Here is a 9,264-nt window from a genome sequence, read left to right as displayed (position 1 = left end):
TTTTGAAACACCTACGCACCCCGAGTACTTATCTGGTTGTCATTATTCTGCTCCATTCAACTTCTCGCCCTCCACTACCTGCTGGTGTAAATCAAACTTCCAGATCTAACTGATTTCCATTGAGTATCGAAGTAAATTGGTTTAAAGTATTTTCGGACACCCCTGTCTCTTTGTGAATCTCGCATTGCTAAGTGACATGCAGGCGATGGCAAAAGAACGTAGAGGCATAGGCAATACGGGCAGAAGTTAACAATTTGGCCGCTCGAGCTTTCTCCACTGCTCAAGTATATCATGGCTGTAATCATGCCTTCAAGTCATTCCCTTGCGCTATCTCATATCTCTGGACGCATGTAATATTTAGAAATTGGTATGACTCCATTCAATGGAGAAGGTGACCCATTATTTTTATTTACCCCAATCCTGACATATCTCCTTGATACCACAGTATGTCAAATGTTGTCTTAATATAAATAACAGCCGCTCCCAACTCAACTCGTGAATTCAGCACTTTTGACCATGTTTGGTTTAAGGCTGAACCGAGAGCTGGGGCGTGTCCAAAGCCAAAAAATGGTCGCCAGTGAGCAGGTTACTCTCGAGTACGTGGCGATTGAAAGCAATGCCCATGACACATTCAAACACTTTGTTCATGATGAAGATTAGGCAGCTGGGGCGGTAATTCGATTGGTTGGATTTGTCGTGTTTTGTTTTTGTGGATAGGCCCAGTTGTGAAACTGCTCATATTTTCGCGTTGATGCCAGTGTTTTAGCTGTACTATACTAGGTTGTCTAGGAAGGTTTATTCGGGAGCACTGATCTCCCGTACAATTGGCGGTATCTGATAGGACCCATAGTCTCTGCATCATCTAGTTCCTTCAGTCATTCCTTAACATCAAGTGTGCTGAATCACATTGGCTCAAAACTGGCATCTGTGATGCCCTCATCCTCAGATGGGGGCCGGGATGATTCATCCACCCGTCACGTCAGTCTGAATATGGCAGCAAGTTCTTCAGCCATGTATATGCACTGAGGTGCTGAGCTCCACAATCATTGCAGATGTGGATATTGGTGGGGTGTCCACCACCATTTAGTTTTTGAATTGTCCAACACCATTCAAGATGGCATGAGCAGAACTTCAGAGCTAAGTTAACGTTATTTGCTTGTGGGATCAATTAGCCCTGTCAATGGCACGCTGCATCCGCTGCTTTGCATGCAAGTCGTCATGTCTTTCAGCAGGTCAAAGCCGCGTTGTTAGGTATGATTGCTGTTGCTCCTGATATATGACAGATGTCGACAAAGGACATCCGTTCGAGTACTTCACCTCGAAAGCCTGGAAGGGCAAGAGCAGAAGTGGCATGGGAACACAATTATTGCAAAATGCTTTCCAACTCACACCGCATCCTTACTTGGAGATACATCAGCGTTCCCTGACGGCCACTGGATCAAACACCTATAAATCCATCGCTCGTAACCCTGGGTGTGCACCCGCATCACATGGACAGCAACAAGAAGAATATGTGATATCCGAAAAAAATGCTCATCTTGCCAATGTATCCCAGGATAAGTATGTGCTGCATAATGCCGAATCTATGAATATTTTTGTCATTTGATAAAGAAAGGACGTCCATGCTTGTGTACTTTGTAGGACTAAGCTAAGGCTAAGTACAACTTGCATGTTTTAATTCAAATCCGATCGCAGTACTCTGGTTCCAAACTGAGGATTTATATCTCAATTCGCTCCTGAATAAGTAAATCTGTAGCCAAAACGATTGGCTGGAAATTTCTTCCCCAAATCGCACCCCGAACCCCCACCCTCACAGTCCCCATCACGCTTCGCACCCACCACGCCCACCACCTCACCCTCCCCCGCATCACCCACCCCCCTCAAAAACCTCGAGTTCGCACGAAGATCAATGACGTGCATCGGGTATAATGGTGTCGCGTTCTTAATTCTCCCCAACTACAGATGGAGAACGCCCGGGCCCACCTTTCTCAAGTTACTAATTAACAGGATATTGAGCTTGTGAGCGAACTAATCGTATATTCTCCCGTTTGGTGCATTGCATTTGCAGTGGCTCAGGCGAGAAAAATATGTGTTTTTGTGCAGCTACTGTGAGATGGCAAATGCGCGGAAGGGAACTCCTGCCTCCGGGAGCATGATCGAATGCAGCAGCAGATTGTGCTGGGGAAGATGGGAGCATCTTCATGCTTTTTTTCTCACTTTTTTGTTTCTTGCCTGACCTTTCAATGAAAAATATTTTTCGAAAAATTTTCCGAGAGTAGGTTGTTTTGAGCTTGTAGCCATACGGATTATCTGCTCACAGCATTACACTCTGCCGCATGAGCCCCAGGTGTTCACTGCCGATTGGACGTCGACGCCATTTTTCATCACTCATTGCCTGTTCCACGGAATCTGATGAGTTGAGGAGGGGGTGGGGGCGGCGTCTAAGGGAGGGTGAGTGGGACAAGAGGGAGCAGACCACTCATTTTGCATTTCCACAATCTCACGTTGCCGAAAAACGTAAAACCCAGTCCGATGCCTACTTAATGTAATGTTGCTTTATAAACCTAGATCACTTTTAGCGTTTTAAACCTGCAGCGGGGGAACTTGTCCTGCATTTCTACTGTAACTGTTGCTACCGAGTCTAGAGCAATGTGTCATAACCAAAAACACTGTTCAGTGGATCTCACTCTGTGTTGCATTAGCCAGATCATTCATAACGTCCCTGAAATGAATTGGAGCTTTAGGATCTGCTTTACTTACAAACATATAAAATTGTTATTTTGTGTTTACATTACGAAGCAAACATCGCTCTTGAACTGATATGGAGTTAGGAGCGTGGAAGAAACTGCATCACTCTGTGGTTCCTCAGAATGGGGTGTTTGAGGGAAGGACGCCAAGAGGCACATAAGTCAAAGTGCACTGAACCTGCTCTATGTTTCTTTTCACAAACAGCAAATCAATAACAGGTCAGAAGCAGATTGCATTTGCAGAGATCAATTCCGCAGCATATATACATGTTCATTTCTCTAGTTGATTTATCAGGGGCTTACCTGGATAATATACTTGATATCTGTATATGTAATTTGACGGATAAAATAGTGCATAATGGTTTGTATAGTTCACTATTAAATTCGGTAGAGAATTGCGTGGTTCATTTCTGGGGCATTTCAATGTTTAATTTGGAGGGAAATAAGTTGATAACTTATTGGGTAATAGTTTTGATAATTAATTTGTTTAAACATTGGAAGCTTCAAAATATAATTGTGTAAATTACTGTTTTTTCCCTATTTTTAACTGTTTCCTTATTTACAGTTCTGGCCAGTACAGCTTCAGGTGCAGATAATTTGGTTAACCATCAATGTATAACTCAAAAAATCGAATTGATAATTCTGACTCTCAGTGAAAATTAATGACATTGTAGGGATATGAATACTAGATTTGCTCATGGAATAACGGGTATAGGATAAATGAATGTAAACGTCATCATTTGACGTTTCTTTTGGGCTGTAATTGAGTCAAAACGGCTTTGATTTTCTAATGTTTCCCCCGCTTTCATGTGCAGCCGACATGGTCAACAGAAGATCAAACTTCAACTGAAATACATTACCTGGCGATTTCAAGGCTCTTTGTGATTACCTGTGACAGTTCACATCAAGTCAAAGTTTGACGCTTTCATTCGAGTTAGAACATTGTGAATTGGAGGCAGCAGCTGCCAACTGGGCTGTGTATGTCCCCTGATGAAAATCTTTTTTTGTGTTGTTAGAGCTTGCCAACTTACAAGCTGATACAGAAATGTAAAATTCTGTTTATCTTTATCCGACCAATACGAATTACATTTTTCAAAGTTCATGTAAATAATTAACAAATTTCTTGAGGAATTAAGATGATTCAAAGTGTTAACTCACCACCCCGTTTATAGACATTGCTCCATTGCTAGGTTGCGAAAACCACACGTTCAGTCTGCTCCAGGTTGCAAAGGCTTGGTAGCAATTGGTACTTCAATGAAGTCTCTATTCAATCATCCCTTGATTGTGAGAATGTACACTTTCTATTCCTTAATCTGGGCATCCTGACTCTGACCGTAGATGTCATCCGAAAAGCTATTCTGTCCCCTTGCAAGAGCGAAGAAATCCTATCCTACACCATAGGCACAAGAACTTCAAACAAAATTTCAGAAGGGAACCAATTACTTACCTTTCATATTAATTAAGACTAGAGTTATTTAAATAGCTTTGAAATGCAGATTAAAAAAATACACGTGTGCATTAAGTTATTAACTGTATGGCAGTAACAAATTGGTTCATTGAGATTCACTGAGAAACTCTATTCTTCAGAATTCAACGGAGTTTTAGTACAATAACAAAAGAGACCTTGATACAGCCTTGATTATTTGAGGCTCACGTCAATTTTGCTTCATTTATAAAGATTATTGAAGTTAATCAGTAATTAGTAGAAATGTTTCAAATTCATCTTCAATATAATAAAAGAACATTGAATGACGTCGCGAATTCACAGAAATGTTCTTGCAGTTTGAAAAAGAAATATGCATTTTACCAAATAATGCTAAAATTTAAGGGTGTTATGATCCAAACCAATCTAAAATGAAAATAGCGGCAAAGTATGATAATTTAACAATGCATATGATAGGAGTTAGCTCTTTATCATCAGGTAATCGATACTTTGTTGTTTTCCTCTTCTAATCATATATTAGACCTAAAATAATCTACCTACTCAATTCGATGTGCCCATCACGGTCCATGTCGACCTGGAACATTTACACTTCGTGTCCTGCAAGGGTCGGTGTTCAGCTTCACATTTCAAACCATTTCTCACGGATACTGTGAATGACACGCAACTGACTCCCTTATGCCCTATCGGAAACAAAATGCTTTCATCAACAGCCGATCAATCAATGGGAACGTTCTCCTGTCTCCTCAGAATAAATAGTTGATGTTAACCTCATTGGAATCACATCTTCGAATTGCTCGCTCACTACACTTTACCAACAATTGCATCGCTGTGATTTCTATTGTCGCTGCATTTTGCGATAACCATGCTTTGCACTTCAAATATCGTCTGTCCAGAAAGGAGCATCGTCCTCCACAATACCTACTCTGCCTTCCCAATGGCCAATAAATATGGCACACTTAATCTGATAGCAATGTCACGGTTTCCATTCGGCCATTCAACTGCCCCCTTGATCAGCGCCATGTACACCCATTCGGCAATGCAATGTTGCTTCACTTTTTCTGCATTGAATTAGTGATGTATTCATCTGACTTATAACTTCACAATGCCCAGCTTGCATATTAATCTTACATTAGTCAGTCTGCCTTAAATCACCGCATCAGCCCTCATCCCCTACCACAACGTTTCGTTGCGAATCTGCATAAAAATTTCACCTTCTTTTGATGGTCATTGGACCGCATCTGTGAGGACTCCTGGGTAAACTTTTTTTCGGCCTCGTCTATACTAGTGTTTCTTTGTAGCTCAGTCACCATTCTAACTTGTCCCGTGCAACTACTATTCCATCTTTAAACTCCCAAGCGTTCAGAGTATGCCCATGCTTCTGGGCAACACTTTACCTTCGAGCTGTCAGTCCTGTTTCACAGTAACCCATTCAAAAAATTATCGTATCCAGAAACCGTGCAGCACACAATGCACCACTATCTCTCCCAGAGTATATCTCTACTTAGCCCAGGTATCATTTTGTGTCTTCATTTCCCAATTGATATAGCACCTTCACACATGAATTATCTCGTTACATCTCCCATTTACTATTTAAAATTCAACTTGCCCAGCCGTTTTTGTACCTTCAAATTGTCCAGGTCAGATTCTCCCTCAAAATGCTCAATTGTTGTTGCACAGTAGTTGCCCAGTTTAAATTGACGATGTTCCTACCAAAAGAGGAATGAACAATTCCCTGTCCACATTTACTAAATCGAATCCACATGTATTACATGCTCGTGTAGGGAAGCAGGCTGCGAATGTTTGGGTCAAATGCATGATCTTATGTTGCAACTGGAAGAGAGGTTGCCTTGTTCATCTGTGATGTCTATCTCCTTCTCTCTCTATCCCTCACTTACAGCTAATGTTGTTGCGATTGTGATCCTTTCCAGAAGAAAGTGTGGTCTCTCCAAATGCATTACACTCTACATGATTGCAATGGCAGTGGCTGATCTCCTGTTTATTTGTAATGAAGTTATACTGAAGGAAATGCTGGGTATTTATTTTCCGGATTCATTCTTGACCATGAGCACGGCGTGCCATCTAACTGAGACATTGATTTATGTAGTCACATCAGCCACTGTCTGGTTAACAGTGGTGTTCACCTTCGATCGTTTTGTGGCGATATGTTGTCAGGAGCTGAGAAAAAAATATTGCACAGAGACAACAGGCGTAGTTGTTATATCAGTAGTGAGTGTTTTGAGTTGTTTGACAAACATTCCCTGGTATTTTGCTTATGAACCTGCATTTGTAATTGACAACATACCTCGCGGTTGCATTCTGAAACAGACATTTTTCACTTATGCTGAATGGGCTGCATTTGATATGTTTACGCTTACTTTAACCCCATTTGTTCCATTCATTTTAATTTTGTTGCTAAATGTTTTGACGGCTAGACGTATTTTAGCCACCAGTAAAGTTCGCAGGGGTATCCGCAGTTGCAGCAATGGAGACGATCCAGAGATTGAAAGCCGAAGGAAGTCCATAATATTACTCTTCAGTATAACCGGCAGCTTTATATTGCTCTGGGCAACTCCAGTTTTATTTTATTTTCTCTCTCTGCGTACAGAAATCATTTCATATTCTGGCACTAATGACCTTGAATCAATGGGATTCATGCTTGGGGCCCTCAGTTGCTGCACAAATACATTGATTTATGTGCTGACACAGGCAAAGTTTAGGGAGGAGCTGAAGAACGGAATGCAGTACCTTATGGAATGGTGCGTAAAATTAGTCAAAGTACAGCTGAAAAGCCATTGACATATGCAGGAGGACATAAACATTGTGCCTGAAGGGACTCACATTAGCAAAATTCTTGAAGCAATGTATGGCCATTCTGCATAAAATTATATCCCTGCTAAAAATACTCCTTTATAGAATAGTTACAAATTGGACCCCTTTTCACAGTATACTGTAATAAATAGTGAACATGAGGCGTGATGATAATAATAAAAAGAACATTTCTGAACAGCCGGTATTATTATTGCAGAGTTTGACAGGACAGTGATGCCAGGTTCTGAAACCATAGAGCTCATTGGAACAGTTGCTCTGAACAACAAGAGAACAGCACAAACATCACCAGCTGGATCACAATAACTCGGACAAGCGTAACATAGAAAAACTTCACAAATACACCTTCAATGTCTCTTCTGGGCCGAATAATAAATGGGGCGGTTTTCAGAACAGGTTTCATGAAACCTGGAACCCTCCAAATATCGGACTGTTGCACAATGAGCTGCTACTCAGAGTTCCATATACCTCACATGATTAAAACAAGACCTGGCCATCACGTGCTTTGTGAAAGACTGGACATTGGCGCAATTGATCACATGGTACCTTGTATCACTCATTCGGAAGATGTACATGATTTAGAGACGGTTCCATATTTTGACTGAGGGTTTCCCTACGATTCCTTTGAATGGTTGCATAGCTCAAACTTAATTATTCACGAACATAGGGGCTGCCTCTTCCCCACATGCTCATTCTCTACAGTCGGTGTTTCAAGTTCTCTGGCCCTTTCACACACACGGAAAGCAAATGGTTGATAACACAATTCACAGAAGCTGTGGCGTCTGAAAATTATTAAACTGAAATCCACTCATCAAAATGACGAGTGAAGCATCAACCAGATATCAGCACGAACTCCCAGCTATGAAACGTCCACTCGCTCATGGCCCTAGCATAATCATCTTCCTCTGTATTCCTATGCATTTTGAATGTGAAGAAATATAATGTAATTCTTCTCTTCACATATTCTTCTCATTTATTCTCATTTACTTTACTTAAACAAAGTTCGTAGAATGCAACCATATACATTTTACAGCATAGAGCAGATAATTTGACCCACCCTTTCCTTATTGGCTCTCTGAAGCGAAGGTGCAGCCGTCATCCACTCCTCCTCCTTGCTCATGCTGTCATGGATCATTCGGTTTTGTCAGATACTAACACAAAATTGCCTTGATCTTTCCTAGTTGAGCAGTCTAATAATCCGAGAAAATTGTCAGCCAGAAGAAGGCCAATTAAAATGGCAAATGTACATAGGCGTTAGATACAAACCTACACCCGCTGTCAAGGAATAAATTAACTGTAAAACAATGATTCGGTCATGGCATGAGGGGCATAGCTGGCAAGGAAAGCATTTATTGCCAACCTCGAATTGCTCTTACAGCAAAGTAAAAGTGAACCGCCTTTTCGAGCAGCTACAGTGAATGTGATATATTCGCACAGGATGCTTAGTACCTGAATTACTAAATACCCACAACGACGGCTAGGCTAGCACTCTTTTCTAAATAGTTCCTCTGACTTTTCGGCACCTGCACTTTCTAAATATCAACCCTGGCTGCTAAGCTCCCAGTCCTTTTAGTTCCCGAGGGAAGCTGATTTCCTCAGGGTAGTGACCGAGGCCCAACCATGTTTAGTTCGCTCAGCAAGGATCTGCACTCCTTTGCAAAGTCAGGAATGGGGATGTTCGCTGATGATGCACAATGTTCAACACCATCGCCGCCTTTTGAGACAGTGAGGCAGCCCCTGGCCAAATTCAGCATGTCCTGGACAATATACAGGCTTTGGCTGACAATTGGCAATCAACATTCACACCATACAAGTGCCAGGCAATGACCGTCTCCAAAAGAGATAATCTAACCAACGCCTGTTGTTGTTCAATGGCATTAACGAATGTCCCACTATGAGCATTGTAACGGTTATCACTGACCGGAAAGTGAACTAGATTAGGCATATAAACACGATGTCTACAAATCCACTTTAGAGGCCATGAATCCTGCGGCGAGTGACACACTTCCTGGCTCTCGAAATCCTATCCACCATCTTCAAGGCAAAAGATAGGATTGTGATGCTATAATCTCCACTTGCCTAAATGCGTGCAGCTCCAGCAAAACTCAAGAAGCTTGACAGCATCAAGGACAAAGCAGCCGCTTGATTGACACCACATCGACAAACATTGTGTCCCTCCACCGCCGATGAACAATGGAAGCAGTGTGTGCCATCTGCAAGAAGCACTTCAGGAATTCATAAAGGCCC

Source organism: Cetorhinus maximus, unplaced genomic scaffold (assembly GCF_964194155.1).
Source record: "Cetorhinus maximus unplaced genomic scaffold, sCetMax3.hap1.1 HAP1_SCAFFOLD_195, whole genome shotgun sequence".
NCBI classification, from domain to species: domain Eukaryota; kingdom Metazoa; phylum Chordata; class Chondrichthyes; order Lamniformes; family Cetorhinidae; genus Cetorhinus; species Cetorhinus maximus.
This window is presented reverse-complemented; position numbering follows the sequence as displayed.